Genomic DNA, 22,734 nt, shown 5'->3' with positions numbered 1-22,734 from the left:
TTCTTACAGAAAAGTGTGGAGTCAACTTTCCCTCTGATAAAATTGTGTTCCAGAAGAAAATTGCTTAAACGTTCATACCAAGCTCTGGGAGCTTGTTTAAGTCCATATAAAGATTTTTTAAGTTTAAAAACATGTTCTGGAAAGTTTGGATTTTCAAAACTTGGAGGTTGGTTGACATACACTTCTTCTGATATATAACCATTAAGGAATGCACTCTTGACATCCATTTGATATAATTTAATAGAATGGTTAATAACAAAAGATACAAGAAGACGAATAGATTCTAACCTTGCGACTGGAGCAAAGGTTTCATTAAAATCAATACCTTCTTGTTGACTATAACCTTGAGCTACCAGTCGAGCTTTGTTTCTGACGACTTCTCCTTTCTCATTCAGCTTGTTTCTGAATACCCATCTGGTTCCAATAACGTGAGTGCCTCTGGGCTTTGGAACAAGATCTCAGACATCATTCTTTGTGAATTGATCTAATTCTTCTTGCATGGATGAAACCCAGTCGTTATCCTGAAGTGCTTCATCACAGGACATAGGCTCAATCAGAGACACTAGTCCTAGAGGAGTATCTTCAGAAGTCCTGAAGGTAGATCTGGTTCTAACAGGTTCGTCCTTGTTTCCCAGAATCAAATCTTCAGATACGTTGATACGACTTTTAACTTTCTTTGGGATTTCTGGGGATTTAATTTCTTCAGAGTTCTGAGTGACAGTTGCTTCTGGAGCTTTATCAGAACCTGCAAGGGTGATTTCTAAATCTGCAAAATCTTCAACTAGCTTTGACTTTTCAGGGTCAAGCTTATCATCAAATCTGACATGAATTGATTCTTCCACAATTTTGGTTTCTGTGTTGTATACTCTGTAGCCTTTAGAGCGTTCTGAGTATCCTAACATAATACCTTTCCGTGCTTTGGAATCAAACTTGTTCAGATGTTCTTTAGTGTTTAAATAAAGCAAGAACATCCAAAAGGATGAAATATGAAATGTTTGGTTTTCTTCCTTTACACAGTTCATAGGGAGTCTTTTCCAGAATGGGTCTTATAGAGATTCTATTCTGAATGTAACACGCTGTATTTACAGCTTCTGCCCAAAAGTGCTTTGCCACATTAGATTCATTGATATGGTTCTGGCCATCTCTTGGAGTGTCCTATTCTTCCTCTCTACAACTCCATTTTGTTGTGGAGTTCTAGGGCAGGAGAAATCATGGGATATTCCATTAGAGTCAAATAATTCTTCAAAATCTTTGTTTTAAAATTCCCCACCATGATCACTTCTAACTCTAATAATTTTAGAGTCAAATTCTTTTTGCACTTTGGAGCAGAAACTAGTGAATACAGAGTGAGACTCACTCTTGTGCTTTAGGAATTTTACCCATGTCCAGCGACTGTAATCATCAACAATGACTTGTCCATACTTCTTTCCATTGACTGATGCTGTCTTCACAGGACCAAATAAGTCAATGTGGAGAAGTTCCAGAGGCTTAGAGGTGGAAACAACATTTTTCTTTTTAAAGGATGTTTTTGAAAATTTTCCTTTCTGACATGCTTCACACAGAGCATCTGAAGAAAACTTCAGTTTAGGTAGGCCTCTGACTAACTCGAGTTTATTTAGCTGAGAAAGTTTCCTCATGCTAATGTGGCCCAAGCGTCTATGCCATACCCATTGCTCTTTATGAACAGACATCAGACATTTAACATTTTGTTCTTTTAAATCAGAAAGATTAATTTTATAAATGTTGTTTTTCCTCTTGCCTGTGAAAAGGACAGAGCCATTGTTCTGATTAATGGCTTTACATGTTTTTTGATTAAAGATTACATCATAACCGTTATCACTTAATTGACTTATGGATAACAAGTTATGCATTAATCCTTCTACGTAAAGAACATCAGATATAGAGGGAAAAGTACCATTACCAATAGTTCCGGAGCCTCTGATCCTTCCTTTCTGATCTCCTCCGAAACCTACGAATCCAGCATCTTTAAGTTCCAGGCTTTGGAACATAGACTTTCTTCCCGTCATGTGTCGCGAGCATCCAGAGTCCAGGTACCATGACTGGTGTCTGAACTTTGCTGCATAGGATTCTGCAACATACACAATCTTATCTTTTGGTACCCAGAATCTCTTGGGTCCTCTTTGATTAGTCTTCCCAGAGTTTCTTATAACTTTGGGTTTTCTAGCATTTTTAAATTTTTGTTCTTGTGTGTGTGTATAGTGATATGAAAATGGAGATTTAAGTTGGTCACTAGAAGAAGTTTTAACTTCCTTAGGATCATACCCAATTCCCTTTTTATTGTTCTGATTGACTCCATAAATCATGGATGCCATAATACTCCTACCTATTCCATTTTTCAGAAATTCTTGAAAGGCTTCTTCGTATTTATAATTTATTGCATTTGAAGTTTGTGGAGTTTGAGATAACGCTTCTTCTAATTCTAAGCTTTTTCTTTTTGCTCCATCTCTTTCTAATGTTAACAATCTGATTGTATCTTCTCGTGCTAGAATTGTCATCTCAAGCTTGCCACATTCTTCAAATTTTGCTTTAAGACAGCCTTTTATGTTTTTAAGCTTTTGTTTTAATTTCTGATATGAGCTAAGAGTTTCTGACAAGCATGATTCTAGATCAGATCGAGAGAGTTCAGAGAATACCTCTTCTAATTCTTCATCTGAGCTGCTCCTGGATGTGGTAGCCATAAGTGCCACGTTGGCCTTTTCATCAGAGTCAGATTCTGATGACCCAGATTCACTATTATCCCAGGTAGCCATTAATCCTTTCTTTGTTCTGAAGGTATTTTTCTTGAAACTTTCTTTTCTAGGATTGTCTTTCTTTAGCTTGGGGCATTCATTTCTGTAGTGACCTGTTTCTTTACATTCATAACAAGTAATATCTTTGTTAGTTTTACCTTTTGAGGTTGATTCTGATCGATCCCCTCTGGGTCTTGATCTTCTGAAGTTGTTGTTCCTCTTTTTCCAGAGTTGTTTAACTCTTCTGGTCAGGAGGGACAATTCTTCTTCATCATCAGAATCTTTTGGTTCAGAGTCATCAGTATCTTCAGTTTCTGCCTGGAGAGCTTTGGTTCTGTCAGGTTTGCGTCTTTCATATCTGGACTTTAATGCTACAGACTTGTTCCTTTTCTGAGGCTCATCTTCCTCTAGTTCTATTTCATGGCTTCTGAGGGAACTGACAAGTTCTTCAAGACTTATATTGTTCAGATCCTTTGACAGCTTCAGAGCAGTAACCATGGGTCTCCATTTCTTTGGCAGACTTCTGACTATCTTTTTGACATGGTCTGCAGTTGTGTATCCTTTGTCTAGAACCTTGAGACCTGCAATCAGAGTTTGGAATCTAGAGAACATTGCCTCTATGGCTTCATCATCTTCCATTTTGAAGGCTTCATATTTCTGGATAAGCGCCAGAGCCTTTGTCTCTTTGACTTGAGAGTTTCCTTCATGAGTCATCCTTAGAGAGTCAAGTATGTCTTTGGCTGTTTCTCTGTTGGTGATCTTTTCATACTCGTTGTAAGATATATCATTTAGGAGTATGGTTCTGGCCTTGTGATGATTCTTGAAAACTCGTTTCTGATCATCTGACATCTTACTTCTGGGAACTTCAGCTCCATCCTCTGTGACAGGAGGTTTGTATCCATCTGTGACAATGTCCCAGAGATCAGCATCATAGCCTAGAAAGAAACTTTCAATTCTATCTTTCCAGTAATCGAATTTCTCTCCATCAAAGACAGGAGGCTTAGCATTGTAACTATCCTTTTCATTTGTGTGGGCCATAGTTTTTCTCTTTCTGGATCTCTCTACACTGTTAAGTGTTTGATTAGAAAATCAATAACAGAGCCGGAGCTCTGATACCAATTGAAGGTGAGAAAAACAAGAAAGGGGGGTTTGAATTGTTTGGAAAATAAGCGCTTTTTCAAAAATGAAAATCACACAAGGATTTTATACTGGTTCGCTTATAACACAAAGCTACTCCAGTCCACCTGGCCAAGGTGATTTCGCCTTCAACAAGGACTTAATCCACTAATCTTGAAAGATTGATTACAAACAACGTCTAAGAGAAAAATCTCTTAGTCCTCTCAAGTATACAGACTACACAGAGTCACTTGAGGAAATAAACAAACTATAGATAAAAGATTTATGTAATCTAGAGTGCTTTCTAAGAAAGCAAATATTACAATAGTAAGAACAAAGTGATTCACGTTATAAGCAAAAGCTTCGTGAAGATTTAGAGTGCAAGAGTGTTTTCTTGAGCGTTGATGTTTCAGTAATTTTTGCTTGTATGTGTTGTATATTGAATGTTGATTTGCAGTCCTTTATATAGATCAGTGAGGTAGTAGTTGAAACTGATGAGTAATAAAATGAATTTACGCCATAACATAAATAGCTTCTGCCAGGATAACTTTCTCTCCTTGAAATGACTACTTACCACATATAGTACCTTCTTTATTGAAATTGGAGATTAACGTCTCTTTCTGTATTAGGAAATCCATTTACAATCCTTTACTTGACTTTAACGTTACTCTTTCATCATTAGTATTTCCATGATCAGAGTCTTCGTGTATCTGAGAATCTTGGAGTCTTCTATCTAGCTTCTGATGATTTCTTCAGATAGCGCCAAGAGCTTCTGAAGTTTGACATACTGTTGTTCAGAATCAGAACTTCTAGAGCGTACTTCTTGTTCAGATGCTTCTGATATTTTGCTGTTTTGCTCAGAGTTAGACTTTCTTGAACATGTTTCTACTTCAGATGCTTCTGGTCTTCTGATAATTTGTATCTGATATAATTATGTATCTGATGATTTCTTCCTTCTTTCCTTAGAACCCTGCACACTTAGAAACTTTTCGTTAGGGTGCCCTTTTTGGTTTCATCCTTTGTTATCATCAAAATCATGGAATCTGTTGTAGAACAATTTTGTTCTTACATATAATAGGTGACCAACCAAAGGCGTGAATTGGTTTTTACTGCCAAAACACTCATCATCCGAAAGGAGGGCTTGAAAAAGCAAATCGACTTACAGGATGGACATTCGACTCCACAACGGGAAAACGAATCTTACTCAGATGGGGAAGAACAAAAGGCTTCAACCAAAGAGCGCATGAGATATATTATCCATTACCGTCAGAACGTGGATAGTATACTCGCATGAGATATATTATCTATTACCGTCAGAACGTAGATAATATACTCGCACGGAAGGAACACCAGGGATACCGGTTACTGGGTATATAATAGGTGACCGACCGAAAAGGAGAAACAATCGTTACCAACAACAACAGGGTAGACGAAAGATAACTCGCTGGGGATAAATTGCAAGCATACGACAATTATCCAGGAGACATATCACCGGTTACTGGGAGATACGCTCAAAAAGGGGAAACAAAGAAATATTCGATTCCACAAAAGGAACACGAATCTTACTCGACTGGGGAAACACAACAGGCTTCGACTGAAGAGCGCATGAGATATATTATCCATTACTGTTAGAACGTGGATAATACACTCGCATGGAAGATTATCCACAACCGGTTATTGGGTTAATAAAGGATAAATTAACCGAAAAGAAAGGCATCGGGATACCAAAACTAGGTATATAATGATGACCGATTAAAGGGAGCAACAATCATTACCAACAAAAGGGTAAATGAAAGAGGACTCATTGGGGATGCATTGATAACAATTCAATGATCCGGGGAACAACTCACTAGCAAACGGTGAAAGGACCCAACTGAGGATAAAATTGCTAGCAAACGACAATCATCCACAAAAACACGATGGGGATACAATTGCTTACTCAGAGCAATTACCCAGACAAGGGAATATCAACATCGAATACTGGATGAAGATAACCACAAAGAGTAACCATCCTCGGTTAGGATGAACAACAAGGTTAACTCTGCAAAGGAGAGAACAAAGGATTTACAACTACCGAATACTAGGTAGAAGACCAAAGGCTCTGGCTGAGGAAACAAGAGGTTTACCACTACCGACTACTGGGTAGAAAACCAAAAACTCAGCTGAGGATAAAATTGCTAGCATACGGCAATTATCCACGAGAAAGCACAAACTCCGATAAGGAGACAACAACAACATAGGATTTACAACTACCGAATACTGGGTAGAAGACCATAAAATCCACCATCAACCAGGATGAACCATAAAGGTTACCTCTGCTAGGGGAATAAAGATAGGACTTACAACTATCGGTTACTGGGTAGAGGGCCAAAACTATGATGAGGATACAAAAATAGGGTTTACAACTATCGAATACGGGGTTGAAAACCAAAGCCTCTGCGTGGGGAGCGAAAGGATCGCAACTTCGCACGGGGAAAACAAAATAGGGCTTATAACTACCAGATACTGGATAGAAAACCACAAACTCTGCTGGAGAGCAAGAAAATAGGATTTTACAACTACCGAATACTGGGTAGAAAACCAACGACTCTTGCTAAGGAACAAAAAGTTCACAACCACAGATTCCACGAAAGGGAAAAAAGGTATATAGGATTTACAACTACCGAATACTGGGTAGAAAACCGCAAAGGATAGGACTTACAACTACCGGTTACTGGGTAGAGGCCCAAACTTCGCTGGGGATAGAATGAACTATTGCCGGTTACTGGGCAATTTATTCATTTATTCCACAGGGAAGCACAAGAGACAGTTGAAAAAGGGCCAATTCAGGATCAAACCAAAAAGGCAAACTGAATCAAGACTCGTCCTAATGAGGATATAACTCAATAGGGAAAACCCATCCCAATATATGTGTTGGGAGGAAACGGAAACAACCGTCATTCACGAGGAGATATCTCAGTGGGGAAATGCAGAATGAAAGACAGACACTTTCTGCTTATGGGGCTGACTCTATATTGAGAGATTAAACACCCGACATCCGCTTGGGGAGATCTATTGGAGAGATCTATATCATCATTAGCAGGAGACAACAAATAAAGATATATGGCAAAAAATGCAACATGAATATCTGAATGTTGGAAGTATGCATGAATATGCGTGATTTATGTTTGATGAATGCTGACAAAACAAACATTTCTAACACAAACAGGTCCAGGAATCAAACAACCCGTACTACACTTCCAGAGGAAAAAACCAAGAAATCCAACTAGAAAGCCCATCTGCTGGAGATCTGAATGATAAAAAGCAAAGATCTGCTGGGAAAAATCCAGAGATATCAAGAAATCACAAAATCTCTTAACGATGGATCATCAATCAACCCAATTGGGGAACAGAAGTTCACAACAGGAAGAAACTGCCACAAAAGCAACTCTGTTGGGGAAGTGGAGAAATCACGAGATTTCTGCAGGGGAATCGTCAGTCTCAACTGAGAAACGGAGTTTACTGCACAAGCAGAAACTGCTGAAGAGAACAGAACACACAAGTAGAATCTGGCCGCACAAATAACTCTACCGGGGATACTATCAGCATCTCCAATGGGGACGAATCCATTGAAGGAGAAAAGATCACACAAGTAGATTCTGCACACAAGCCACTCTACTGGGGATCACAAGCATCAGGAAATCACCGAATCTCTGCATGGGAAGATCATCACAGATATAATCCACCATGCCACAAATCTACTGGGGATTTATCTGAGACAGAGAAGGAGAACCGGGGATCAACCACCAAAACTAAACCTTCCAAAAGAAAATCACAACTGCTGAGGAAGAAAGAATCACTGCTCTGCTGAAGGGGGAAGAGGTGAAAACCTCAACAAGCACCCTGATAGGGGAGAGATAGCATAGATGAAGTACATCATACCAACAACTCTGCTGACGACTTCACTGAGGAAACGACGTAGTACTGGGATGTCAACCCACCAATTACCGAATCTTCCAAAAGGGAAGCACCCATGCCGGGGAGAGAATATTGCTGAAGAGGAAACTTGAAGTCTTCAACAAGCACCCTGAGTGAGGAGGAGTCATAATAAAGCTCTGCTCAACAATCACGTTCGGGAGAAATCCCAACAAATACCCTACTTAGGGGACAAAATCTCAACAGAAGCTCTGCTCGGGGAGAAACCCCAACAACAATCTGGAGAAAGAGGATACAGCCATGCCAGGAATATGAACAAATGTCTTACCCTGTTGGAAATCATGCCACCCTTGGGAGAGCACTGAGAAATTCTTAAGTATCCTTTCATCATTGTGAATGTTCACTTTGTTAAAAACAAATTTTGAAAATTTTTATTTGTTTTAAAACAATGACATTTTATCAATTAAAAACATGCAACACATTTGTTGAAATGAAACAAATAAGAGTGCAAATAATTGGATAAAAGCTCAAATTCATTTGATGGAATGGTAGCCTGGAAATGGCAAGACTCCATAGATCTGTACAAATTTGAAATCGGTGATATATTTTGGAAGAGGGGCTACATTGAACATAATGATCCTTTCTCTACCAATTGAACCCGATGTATTTGAAGCTTCAGTTGACGACGACTGAGCGAGAATCCCTGACGAAAAGACGGCTGTGAAACAGAAAGTCTTGTCAGGATGCAGTTACTTGCCAAATCCCTAATTTTTGTCTAGATTGCCCCAGGGTGAGGTACTCAATCTAGCGGGATGCAAATATACTTTTTTTTTATGTCTCTAATTTTTGCCTGGATCGCCCTTTCGGGTTATCCACCGAGACGCTCATTTTTGCCTAAGCCGCCCTTTCGGGTTTTCAACTTAGCGAGCTATTCTGTTTTTCTTTACTCTCTTCTTTTTTTTTAGGCAAAGTATTTCTTGATTGCATCTGAATTCATAGGACGAGTGAAATCCTCCCCATCCATAGTTGTGAGAATCAAAGCACCGCCTGGAAAGGCTCTCTTAACAACATATGGACCTTCATAGTTTGGAGTCCACTTGCCCCTGGAATCGGGCGCGAAAGACAAGACTTTCTTGAGCACAAGGTCACCTTCTCGGAACACACGAGGCTTGACCTTCTTATCGAATGCTTTCTTCATTCTCTGCTGATATAACTGACCATGACACATGGCAGTCAATCTTTTCTCTTCAATCAAATTCAGTTGGTCATAACGACTCTGAATCCATTCAGCATCAGTCAACTTGGCTTCCATCAAGACTCTCATTGATGGGATCTCTACCTCTACTGGGAGAACAACCTCCATGCCGTAAACAAGAGAAAAAGGGGTTGCCCCTGTTGAAGTGCGGACAGATGTACGATATCCATGCAAAGCAAATGGCAACATCTCATGCCAATCTTTGTACGTGAATGTCATCTTCTGGATAATCTTCTTGATATTCTTGTTGGCAGCTTCAACAGCCCCATACATCTTGGGTCTGTAAGGAGAGGAATTATGGTGTGCAATCTTGAACTCAGCGCACAACTCTTCCATCATTTTGTTGTTTAAGTTAGATCCATTATCAGTAATGATCTTACACTACAACAAACAAGACCTTAGACAGCGCTTTTTTTAGCCTTAGACAGCGCTTTAAAGCGCTGTCTAAACCTCCGCTGCTAAAGGTTTAGACAACGCTTTTTGAAATCTTAAAAGCGCTGTCTAAGCCCCCCCCCCCCCCCTTAGACAGCGCTTTGGCCAAAAGCGCTTTATAAGACCCTCTTATTTTAAATTTTTTAGGTATACCTTAGACAACGCTTTTGAAAAGCGTTGTCTAAGCCCCACCCCCTTAGACAGCGCTTTGGCCAAAAGCGCTTTCTAAGACCCTCCTATTTTAATTTTTTTAGGTATACCTTAGACAGCGCTTTTGCCTAAAGCGCTTTCTAATCCCCCCCTTAGACAGCGCTTTTTACAAAAGCGCTGTCTAAGGTATACGAAAATTTTTGAAGCTTTTGTTTTAAACCACATTTTTTCCAGGTTTATAAACCAGAATTTCTACCTGTTTTCAACCAGATTTTGACAGACAATTATCACATTTTATATATGCCATTTTGGCCTTTTTTCTACCAATTTTTGGCTAACCCCACTCTCGTACTCTTTGGTCATTCGATCGGCACAGATCCATGTTTTATCCATGGTTTTCCTACTTATTAAAGTAAACAATTAATCCAGACGAAAATACATAACTAAGGTAGTATCTTTGAATATCCTAACAATTATAAAGTTCAATTCATTTTAAACTTCAAAAACCTATACATAACCAATGTTAATATAAACTTCAATAACGTATCCGATACGCCAATATACCAAATAGTCTGCAATACATGTAACACCACAAAAAGTTGAAATTTATAAAGTCAAATTATAACTTTTGAGGATGCAAACGAATACAAGTAAAGGTGGTTTTACCGACAATCACTATACAGATCACTGTCCGTTAGATTACTAACTAATGTAGATTTTCCCTAATAAAAGCAAAGAAAGGCATATATCAGTGATGCTGTTTAATTACAATATATAGCAAACATATATGTACTTATACAGGTAGACGACTTACATCATTTGTATACCCAACGACAGCAACGGTGGCTAAGCGATGACCAAACGAACCCCCATGCCTCTTCCGACCAGCACGTTGCACAGCACGGGTACGACGAACCTCATCAATTTGCGTTAGTAAATAATTCCTCCTTTCTAAGACTCTAAGAGAGTTTCACAATTCAGTGACCAAATTATGTAATAAGAGGTGATCACAAAAAAATGTTGTAATATTATGCAATTAGTAATAGTAATTGCATATTAACTAGTGGTTCATACATCATGGACATGAGAAATATCCGGCGAAACTACATATAAGTGCAAAGAACAGGTTAATCTCAAATAAACCTGCATGCATGGAAGTTTGAAACACCACAAAACTCCTAACAATGTTGTTCATTAAATCTAACGAGAATCAATTAGGACCAGAGTTTGGTGTGATCAAATCTTAATTTAGAGCGAATATAGGTTTCATAGCCTATAACATACACTTTCTCTTAACATCTCTGCCATCCAATCCAAATACTATTGTGGCCACAAACACAATTACAGTGAATGTTTGCAATGACTTGATGCAATGAGAATGTCAAAAACAGCTTTAAAAATAATATGAATTTATGAGGAAACCATAAGCTATGCCAAGAAAAAGCAGGAATAGATTACTTGAGGATAAATGTATGTATCTTGCAAATTTAGTATTACAGTTATATATTACCTTCGCCGCTGAAGCTGGAGTTCAGTTTCTCCAGCACCGCTCATAAAACCTTGGCCCCCACCTCCTCTCCTGATATTGACAAGTATCAAGGTAAGATGTTATTCTTCTAATCAACAATTTACTAATTATTGATACTATAGATTAGGCAAGACATGCATAGATTCACAGAATTACACATTCTTCCAGAAATATATGCATAAGAGAAAGGGAACGTGAAGAAAAGGGATATAAATTATAATCTGTTTTCAATCACAGTTGTACTTCATAACAAACAACAATGTAAACAGAAAACTAAACCGTTATGACAAGTAATACTTGGCAACCAAACAATTTTCCCAAGCAAAAAATTAATAGATTCCCATAAGAGTTCAAATTTCCTATATTGCAATTTAACCCGCTCACCAATAAAAGTTTTCAATATAATGTTATTTCCACTTCAAAAATGGCATCAAAATCATAAAAACAGGGGAATGAAGTAATAATAAAAGACAACCCTCGAGCACTAACAACTTCAGCTTCTCCAGAAGCACCAAATGTGTAGCGACCACCAGGGCCAAGAACACGAACGAGTCTCGACTTCTTGTACGACAGAGCTGCAAGTTCAGCCTACAAAGATGACAAAGTATAAATCTAAGTTAAAAAGCAACAAGAGCTTCAACTCAATTAAATCCAATTTGGTTCAAGAGACAATACCCTCAGGCATAAACCATTGAACAGCCCAATGAAACCACATTACTAACCTGGAGCCTATCTTCCTTAGTGTATGCATGAGCATTGAAAATCTCAATTATAAGACCAACACGGTCCACCACAGGTTTACTCCAAGCCCTCTAGTAGTAACAGAAACAACCCCAAGTGTGTCTTGTTAGTAGTAATTTTATGGACCAAACAACATACTAACAGAAAACACGATGGAGGACCAAACTAGCAAACAAACAGAAGACACGGTTGAACACCAAATTGACCATCAAAATGCATTTGGGTATGTTTTTATAGTTTTGATAGGTTCAATGACTAATGTTTTTTCTTTTGAAACTTGGTATCCGGCCGTGAGACTGACTAATCCAACGAGGACAATCCCACCGTCCACTAGCGAGAGGCCCATTTTTTTTAAAACCAAATTGCATTAAAAGAAATAAAGAGCAGAAGGTGTGCTAACAGTTGCAATATATTACAGACTGCAAGTTGACTCAAGCACCACCATAGCTACAACACCTAAATAAATTACAGAAACTCAAACTAATATAATAACATTGATAACCATATTTACTACCATATCTACTAGCTCTAAACATCAAATGAGTTGCCACAACAGACCCAACGCAAAGATTAGTATCGAACAGGATTCAAATCTGAGACCTTGAAAAGAGCACACTCTCAGGACCCAAGTCTTCAGCAACATGCCAACCCTTGGAGGTTATTCAATGACTAACGCGACAGCGCCTCACACATTCAATTACAAATTACACAAACAAAATTTACCTCCATATTTCGAAGCTGAATACCAGACAGTGTTGCATTAACAAAAACAGCATCCACTTCACCCTGTTACACACAAATCAAAATCAAAATCAAAATCAAAATGCAAATCAATACCCTAAATAACCAATCACATGAAAAAACAACAAAAGCACAATTTTTCACCTTCGTTTCAGCAGCATTTAGATGGCATTTGATAGTATCAACCGTTCCAGGTCCAAAATAAGTATGTAAAAACCATAAAACAAAATCAAAAACCAGAAAATAGCGTTTCAAAAAAGAGAGAAACTCCAAGTTAGAAACCGAACCTGCACGAGGCTTATGACCTTTAAGCGAAGGATTCTGAACAAGTACATGAGGGGTAAAGGCTTATCGAAGAAATCGGTATGGAAATAACCATCGCGTTGGTCTTCAAGTGAATTGGCGAGACACAGTGCTTCGTTGAGCTTCGCTTCGTTCAAATAAAAATTAACTTTTATATATATATATATATATATATATATATATATATATATATATATATATCAACATTTTTCTGTTATGATTTTCGCTGTTAGGGTTTCAACGTTCGCAGGAGGGAAAACAAAAGAACAGAGAACGAAAATTGAAATGGAGTCTGAAATTTTATTTTAATTAGACCTTAGACAGCGCTTTTGTGGAAAGCGCTTTCTAAGGTATGCCTTAGACAGCGCTTTCCAAAAGCGCTTTCTAAACCCCCCCTTAGACAGCGCTTTTGGTTTTAATTTTTTTTTTTAATTTAAAGACTTTAGACAGCGCTTTATCAAAAGCGCTGACTAAGGTCTATATTTAAAAGCGCTTTCTAAAAGCGCTGTCTAAGGGGGGGTCTTAGACAGCGCTTTTAGAAAGCGTTGTCTAAGACCCCCCCTTAGACAGCGCTTTGATTATTTTTTTGGAACATTTTCCGTGTTTTATTTTAATTTTAACCTTAGACAGCGCTTTCTTTTAAAAGCGCTGTCTAAGATGCGCTGTTAAAAGTCATTTTTGGCGTAGTGTTATCAGGCACACCATAACGGCATATCAGCTGATTCTTGATAAACTTCACGACCACCTGCCTGGTCACATTCGCATATGATGCGGCTTCAACCCATTTGGTGAAGTAGTCAATTGCTACGAGAATAAACCTGTGTCCGTTGGACGCCTTTGGTTCAATCATGCCGATCATGTCGATTCCCCACATAGAGAAAGGCCATGGTGATGAAATCACGTTCAGAAGTGTCGGAGGAATATGAATCTTATCCGCGTAAATCTGACACTTGTGGCATTTCTTCACATATTTGCAGCAATCAGACTCCATTGTCAGCCAATAGTAGCCTGCTCTTAACATCTTTCTAGCCATGGCATGTCCATTGGAATGAGTACCAAATGAACCCTCATGGACCTCAGTCATCAACAGGTTTGCTTCGTGTCTATCCACGCATCTGAGCAAAACCATGTCAAAATTCCTCTTATACAACACTTCACCACTGAGGTAGAAACTGCCTGACAACCTTCTCAGAGTTTTCCTATCTTTCACAGATGCCCTAGGCGGGTAGACCTGGTTCTGGAGGAAATTCTTGATATCAAAATACCAAGGCTTGTCATCATTCACTTCTTCAACTGCAAACACGTGAGCTGGTCTATCCAAGCGCATCACGGTGATATTGGGAACTTCATTCCAATATTTGACCACAATCATTGAAGCAAGTGTAGCAAGAGCATCTGCCATCCTATTATCTTCTCGAGGAACATGATGAAAGTCAACTTCTGTAAAGAACGTTGAAATCCTCCTCGCATAATCTCTGTACGGAATGAGACCAGGTTGATTCGTCTCCCACTCTCCCTTGATCTGATTGACAACCAGGGCCGAATCACCATACACATCAAGATGCTTGATCCTTAGATCAATACATTCTTCCAACCCCATAATGCAGGCTTCGTACTCTGCCATATTATTCGTGCATTTGAAAGTTAGCCTTGCTGTAAACGGAATATGTGTGCCCTGAGGAGTAATGATTACTGCCCCAATTCCATTTCCATACTGATTTACAGCGCCATCAAACACCATCGTCCATCTGGAACCAGGTTCTGGACCTTCATCAAGGGTAGGCTCATCACAATCCTTCATTTTCAAATACAGAATCTCTTCATCTGGGAAGTCGTACTGAACAGACTGATGATCTTCAATCGGCTGATGGGCCAAGCGATCAGCCAAGATACTACCTTTGATAGCTTTATGAGCTCGATACTCGATATCATACTCAGATAACAACATCTGCCAACGGGCAATCCTCCCGGTTAAAGCAGGCTTCTCGAAGATATACTTGATTGGATCCATTCTGGATATCAACCAAGTTGTATGATTTATCATGTACTGGCGTAAACGCTTAGCAGCCCAGGCCAAAGCACAACACGTCTTCTCAAGCATAGAGTATCGAGACTCACAATCAGTGAACTTCTTACTCAGGTAGTAGATAGCAGATTCTTTCTTCCCTGATTCGTCTTGCTGACCGAGTACACAACCCATTGAGTCTTCAAGAACAGTTAGATACATGATCAGAGGTCTTCCTTCTACAAGCGGAGACAAGATCGGAGGTTCAGACAGATACTCTTTGATACTGTCGAAAGCTTTCTGGCAATCCTTGGTCCAATCAAGAGACTGATCTTTCCGGAGGAGCTTGAATATCGGCGCACATGTGGCAGTCATGTGGGATATAAATCTGGAAATATAATTCAAGCGGCCAAGAAAACCTCGGACTTGCTTTTCACTTTTGGGTGCAGGCATCTCTTGTATTGCTTTGACCTTTGCAGGATCAACCTCAATACCTCTTTCGCTGACAACAAAACCCAACAACTTGCCGGAACGGACTCCAAATATGGATTTGTTCGGATTCAGACGAAGCTTGTACTTCCTCAGACGCTGAAAAAGCTTCAACAAATGCTCAACATGTTCAACTTCCGTTCGTGACTTAGCAATCATATCATCGACATAGACCTCTATCTCCTTGTGCATCATATCATGCAACAAGGTAGTCATAGCTCGTTGATACGTGGCACCGGCGTTCTTCAAACCGAAGGGCATCACTTGTAGCGGTGTATTCGTCACTTTATGATTTATTGGCTAAATCAAAAGCAAAGCATACAAAGATAGAGTCGCCACCGCACTTTTATTTATCCAAAGGAATGGCTAAAAAGCGAACAAAAGCATAAGAAGTTTTACACATAGAAAACTAATGAAAAAGGTCAGAGATCTGGGTAAGGGGGTAATTATGCAAAGGGAAGGTGTTAGGCACCCAATGCATCCTAGGTACTCCTAGGGAACCCTTTTCACAACTTGTTGCAAAAGATATTGTTTATGAAATATTTTTGTGCAAACATTGATTGGGAGGATGAGAAAAGAATATACAATTTTTATTATTTTTGTGTTTGGATGGATAACCATTGCCTACGTACCTTTACAGGATCAAAACCTCGTAGTTCGGCTAAAAGATTTCCCAAAAGTAAGTGGATTGATTTTAAACAAAAGCCCTAAGGTCTTTCGTTATCCACGGGAGAAAACTCAACCTATACAACCACAAGTCCACCATGTGAGAACAACTTCAACTTGCTAGTGAGGGACCATGCCCTATAATAAGCAAGGAAGTCTTACAATTCAATCACTAAGGACAAAAGGTGAGATTTACATCAACCACTAAGATAATTGAGATCTATGGCTAATGTATGAAAACTTGATTAGCAAGTGGACAAAGCCACAAAACAATTGAATGAGTGAAATTAATCAATTAGAATTATTCACAAAAAGATGGTCAAAGTATGATTAGAATTCAATTCAGAAGTAGTATTATGAAAATGAAGTTTGAAAAAAAAATCAAAGGCTTAAGGCCTAGGTTTCTAGTTTGAAAAGAAATGAAAATGTTTGCACAATATTTTTTGGTTTGAGTTAACATGCAAGTGGAGGTTTAAAGAACAAAAGGGTGGGAGGTTAAGGGATGCAAAACTTCTTAGGTGTTCACCTCTTGAGATCATATGTAGATGATCCAAGTGATTCCTTTGGAATAGGCAACAAGCAAAGCAATAAGCAAGTAAAACATGGTGTCAGAGATAACCAAAATAAATGGATACCAGATGCCAATCAATGGACTTACACTAGTCTCCCAAAACAAAGATGGATACCAAATGCCAATCAATGGACTTACACTAGTCTCCCAAAACAAAGATAGATACCGGATGCCAATCAATGGACTTACACCAATCTCACAAAACAAAGAAAACATGGATACCAGATGCCAATCAATGGACTTACACTAGTCTCCCAAAACAAAGAAAACAAATGCAATAAGCAAGAGGAAACAAGTTGCCAATAAATGGTCTTACACTCGACTCCAAGGAAATGGGATGCCAATTAATGGTCTTAGTCCCAACTCCTACCAGATCATAGGAAACAACTGCCAATAAATGGACTTACAATTGACTCCTCAATGGACAAAACAAAATGTCACCAAGTAAGAACAATGATCATGAAATGATATACAATTAATGACAACAAATGCACAAAGGCACACACAAACAATTATGCACAGATGGGCAAACAAACAAACAATCATTCAATTAGCACACACTATACACAATCAATGGGCTCAAACAAGGTTAGGCTTTAGAAACAAGCCAACTGAAATGGGGTGTTTTGAGCTCTTAACCCTAACATTGAGAGTTAGGGTGAAGCAGATGAAATGGAGATGAGGGTTATGCCTCATAGCTCTTATCCCTGGCCTGTGAGAGCTTTAAACAATAGAAAGTGTGGGAGTTCAGAATGTAGGAACTCTTCTCCACCAATGACTGACTCTATGGACAAGATTTTTGGGTTTTTTATTCACAATGCATCAACACATGGTGTGAGCAAAGTGAATGACAAAACTGAATAGCAGGGGATGGATTACACATCCCTTTTATCTGCCAATTGCCTCTTAAGAGGACTTTACCTGCTTGGCACAAAGATAAACAACCAAAGACATGGCCTCTTAAGGAGGGCTTCAGACAGGTGCCTGCCAATAACAGCAGGTCTTCCAGACTACATGAAGATTAGGGATTATACCTAAGTGGTATGCCAACCACAAGCAAAAGCAAAGCAAAGTTCAAATGAACTTAAAGCAACTTAGGTACCTGTGGAAACAACTAAACAAATCAGTACAATACACAGACAAACAGACAACAGTCAATAACAAACAGACAATCCCAATGTACAACACATAAGCCATAAGGCAAACTCAAGTGACTTATCATCAACCTACAAAACAGCAAATGTTAGCAATCAAAAGCAAATATCAACATTCAAATGATGAAGCATCATCAACCATGGAATTTGGATGCTTGGTCCTGAAATTCAAAGCTCACATGTAAGTCCAAACCACTAGGTCAAATCCTAGGGTCAAAGGTGAAGAAAAAATTCAAAACAGGAGCTGAAATTCAACACAATGCAACTCCAAACACATATTAACATGTCCTAAAATGGATCACATCAAAATCATCAAGCAAAAGCATTTCATGATCAAAAGAAGTCAAAGACAATTTCAAAGCATTCAAATGGTCAACATGAATGAAAAATCCAAATCAAAACAGAAATGATTCAAATAATTCTGGAAAAATTCATGAGCATTCAACACATCTAACATGATTAACACACAAAAAATCAGAAGCATCAAAGATCATTTGGCATGGAAATTAAATTGCACAAGTTGAACAATCAAAGGTGTGACACAAATTGTCACACCATGCAAACACATGCATAAAACAGAAATGGTAAATGAGGAAAATACCAAACCAAACCTAAAACATCCATCAACATGTCTAGCATCATCATGTAAAATTTCATGTCCATTGGATTAAAATCAAGCATTTCACAATAGAAAGAGCAAGGCAATGTCACACATGCACATATGATCAAAGATTCTAGCACAAACAGAAATCCAGCCATGCACAACTTCTGAAATTAACATCATAAAAAACTAGACAAACAGAGGATCATGTAGCAAAAAACCAGGCATTTTTTGGATCATTTTTCAATTTGTTATGCATTTTCCAAGTTGGAAGAAAAAATGGAAATCAAATGAAGCATGCAACATGTAATTTGGAGGGAAAACAATAAAATGAATGAACACTTGAATATTTGCTCCAGGCCAGAATCGAACTCGGTGAACATTTGAAATGAAGCGCGCCAAGTACAAAACGCTGTCGTTTTGCCTGAAAACCCTGGCGAACCTACTAGCGACGGAAAGACCGTCACAAAACGGACGCAAAGATGAAGATCTTCATCTTCTTCATGAAGATGAAGATGAACAGTAACATGAACTTCAAGCCAATTTCCAGAATTTTCCAGAAAATCACAAATTATACATCATTTTAAAGCTCTTTCCATGGAGAACATAGATCAACTAACATCTAAGCACAAATCATCAAGAATAGAGAGAATCGAGCAAAATCATTTCAACATGTCAAACTTTCAATCACACATATCTCATGTTATAGTGCATCATTTCACACGATTTTTTCACCAGAATTATCAGCAAACCTAGATCTACAAGAATATGTGCATAAATTGCAAAATTAAAAGGTTCGAAAATTGACCTCTTGAAGAGCAGAATCTTTGAAATGCACGATCCACAGCTTTGAAGTATTCAAATCCACTCTACAATGCTTGAAATGATGTTTGATGAAGAGATTGAAGCTTGAAAGGTGCTGGATCTAGCTCAAAACAGAATTTCCATTTTCATCTTCATGAGCTTGCTATACTTGGTTCTTGCTCGAATTTCACAATCTAATGCTTGATCTGCACAGAATCAAAGCCAAGGAACAAGAATATGGAAAGAAATTGCAATGTTAGGAAGAGAAAATTTGAATTATGAATGGAAGAAAATTTTGGAGGGAGAGAGAATTTGGATCTTGAAATGTGAAAAAATGATTAACCTCTTGAAAATTCTGTTAGATTTAGGTATTTATATGCTTCATTAATCACCTTGCTAATCCATGATTAATTTGGTTAATTAAAATAGGGTGTTTTGAAAATTTTGAAAATTGCATGGTCCATGTAGTAAACCCACGTGTACAGTACCATTTCCTTGATCAAAGTCACTTAAAATCATCTTTTAAACACATTGGCAATGGTAGAAAGTTCCCATGTTGCACCATTTTTGAATTTTGCAATTTCCCTCCAAAAAAGGCATGGATATGCAAATGATAATGTGATGAGATTTTATGTAATGTGATGCATGATTTCGAAATTAGAGGTCAAGAGAAGAATATTGCAAGAAGAGCCACTCATTTTGGAGCTTTGGTTCAAAAGTTATGCTCATTTGAAGTTCCATGCACACTTGGCAATGATTTGATCATATCTCCTCAACCATTCATCAGATGCTCATGATCTTGGACTTTTTGGAAATGGGAGAGAGAGATATTCAACTTTGATGTTGGAAAAAATTTCATTTGAAACATCTTTGATGTTGGAAAGTTGAGTTGAAGTTGGATCAAAAACTTGCCATTTTTGGAAAGTTGAAATTATAGGTTACTTTCCATTTTTGGAAACTTTTGACTTGACTTCAAATTCTTCAACCTTGATCTTTGGTATGATGAATAAGCATTGTTTGGACATGAATGAGATGAAGAAACTCAATTTCCACATTCAAAACCCACAGTTGACTTTTCAGTTGACAGTATTGGCCTTTAGATGACTTGAAATTGTTCTGATGAATTTGGGGCCTCAACCACTTGGGAAATTGCTCCAAAATGAACCTATAGCTCATATAAGCTCCATAAATTGATCACATGATCCATATCTCAAGAAAATACCATCTGCTCTTTGTACCATGAATTCACTTGATGCCTTGACCTATTGACTGCTTAAGCTGCAAGTAATAAAGGTTAATGACATATTTTTGTACATTTTTGGTTAGTGATTAAAAGAAAAGCAATGATATACAAATGCAAGCAATGCTTTGGTGATCAAGAACCACTCTCAAAGGGATCCCACCCACAGGGAAGGAAGCAAGGTGTCCAATGATCCTTGAGGCAATGCAATGTTATGATATGATGCCATGAGGGATCTTAGGGACAAAATTGGGGTCTTACAGATGCCCCTATTTAAGGTCATTCTAGCCGGAGAAGTGAAGGTTAAAATCTTCATCTCGACGCGGTAGAATGGGCTTAAATAACAGTAATGAGACAAATTTTGGTCCCTAAGAGACCTCATGATGCAAATGTATGAATGCGAAAGAAACAAACTCTGTGGGGAATACGGGTCCACAAAGAAGAAAAGACGATCCATCGGAGTGATACACTCACCAGGAACAGAGACTCTAATAGAACTCTCATGGGGATAGGAAAAACTGCGTGGGCAGAACACGACTCTGAATTAGGAAGAACTAGACAATGCGTGAGCAGGACACGACTCTGAATTAGGAGAAACAAAGAACTAGACACAGTGTGAGCAGGACACGACTGGACTGGAGACCCTACTGGGGAGTAAAGGACTCAAACTGGGGAAAAGAAGAAATTTCCAAAGGGAACACATCCATTGGAAAGACTCAAGCTGACCATAAAGGATACCTCGAATAAAAATCCGTACTCAGACTGGGGAAAGATTCACACAGAACCTCCCTGCTGGGGAAAACTGCATATATTAGGGAAAACGCCAATATAGCAAAAGGGAGAAATACAACAGAAACTCCACTGGGGAATGTCTAACAAAGAGACTCTCCTAGGGAAAATCAGCCAGATGAGGTGTACCGGTTACTGGGTAACAAGCTCAAAGAGACATGTGATCTAAACACCGGTTACTGGGTGAAAGAACAACAAGCTCAGGAAGAAAGAATATCTAAGACCGGTATAAGGGTGAGAGATATCAATCAACCAAAACATCTGAGGAAGACCTGAACAAGGTACATCAACTCAGGAAAATCCGACTCCACAGGGGACCAAGGTCATAATAGGGAGCAGAAAGGAAGGAACACCAGGGATACCGGTTACTGGGTATATAATAGGTGACCGACCAAAGCGTGAATTGGTATATGTGCCAAAACACTCATCATCCGAAAGGAGGGCTTGAAAAAGCAAATCGACTTACAGGATGGACATTCGACTCCGCTACGGGAAAACGAATCTTACTCAAATGGGGAAGGACAAAAGCTTCAACCAAAGAGCGCATGAGATATATTATCCATTACCGTCAGAACGTGGATAGTATACTCGCATGAGACATATTATCTATTACCGTCAGAACATAGATAATATACTCGCATGGAAGGAACACCAGGGATACCGGTTACTGGGTATATAATAGGTGACCGACCAAAAAGAGAAAACAATTGTTACCAACAACAACCGGGTAGACGAAAGATAACTCGCAGGGGATAAATTGCAAGCATCCGGCAATTATCTAGGAGACATATCACCGGTTACTGGGAGATACGCTTAACAAAGGGGTAGAAATGAACATTCGATTCCGCAAAAGGAACACGAATCTTACTCAAATGGGGAAACACAACAGGCTTCGACTGAAGAGTGCATGAGATATATTATCCATTACCGTCAGAACGTGGATAACACACTCGCATGGAAGATTATCCACAACCGATTACTGGGTTAATAAAGGATAAATCAACCGAAAAGAAAGGCATCGGGATACCAAAACTAGGTATATAAAGATGACCAATCAAAAGGAGCAACAATCATTACCAACAAAAGGGTAAATGAAAGAGGACTCACCGGGGATGCATTGATAAAAAATCAATGATCTGGGGAACAAATCACTGGTAAACGGTGAAAGGACCCGCTGAGGATAAAATTGCTAGCATACAGCAATTATCCACAAAAACATGTTAGGGATATAATTGCTTACTCAGAGCAATTACCCAGACAAGGAAATATCAACATCGAATACTGGATGAGGATAACCACAAAGAGTAACCATCATCGGTTAGGATGAACAACAAGGTTAACTCTGTAAAGGGGAGAATAAAGGATTTACAACTACCGAATACTGGTAGAAGACCAAAGGCTCTGGCTGAGGAAACAAGAGGTTTACCACTACCGACTACTGGGTAGAAAACCAAAAACTTAGCTGAGGATAGGATTGCTAGCAT

General features: G+C 38.7%; 2 long non-coding RNA genes across 2 annotated transcripts; both read right to left on the bottom strand.

Annotated features, from left to right (window-relative positions):
* Positions 1-10,460: 10,460 nt before the first annotated feature.
* Positions 10,461-11,748, bottom strand: LOC127098419 (uncharacterized). The gene is made up of 3 exons (XR_007793355.1): positions 11,622-11,748; positions 11,129-11,197; positions 10,461-10,577 (listed from the first exon to the last, which is right to left on the bottom strand). It is a non-coding gene; the product is annotated as an uncharacterized LOC127098419 (long non-coding RNA).
* Positions 11,749-11,868: 120 nt separating this feature from the next.
* On the bottom strand, positions 11,869-12,834 carry LOC127098418 (uncharacterized). Its single transcript, XR_007793354.1, has 3 exons — positions 12,773-12,834; positions 12,611-12,673; positions 11,869-11,958 (listed from the first exon to the last, which is right to left on the bottom strand). It is a non-coding gene; the product is annotated as an uncharacterized LOC127098418 (long non-coding RNA).
* Positions 12,835-22,734: the final 9,900 nt, after the last annotated feature.

This window comes from Lathyrus oleraceus, chromosome 6 (assembly GCF_024323335.1).
Source record: "Lathyrus oleraceus cultivar Zhongwan6 chromosome 6, CAAS_Psat_ZW6_1.0, whole genome shotgun sequence".
NCBI classification, from domain to species: domain Eukaryota; kingdom Viridiplantae; phylum Streptophyta; class Magnoliopsida; order Fabales; family Fabaceae; genus Lathyrus; species Lathyrus oleraceus.
The sequence above is the reverse complement of the archived record's forward strand: the minus strand, read 5'-3'. Positions and strand labels throughout refer to the sequence as shown.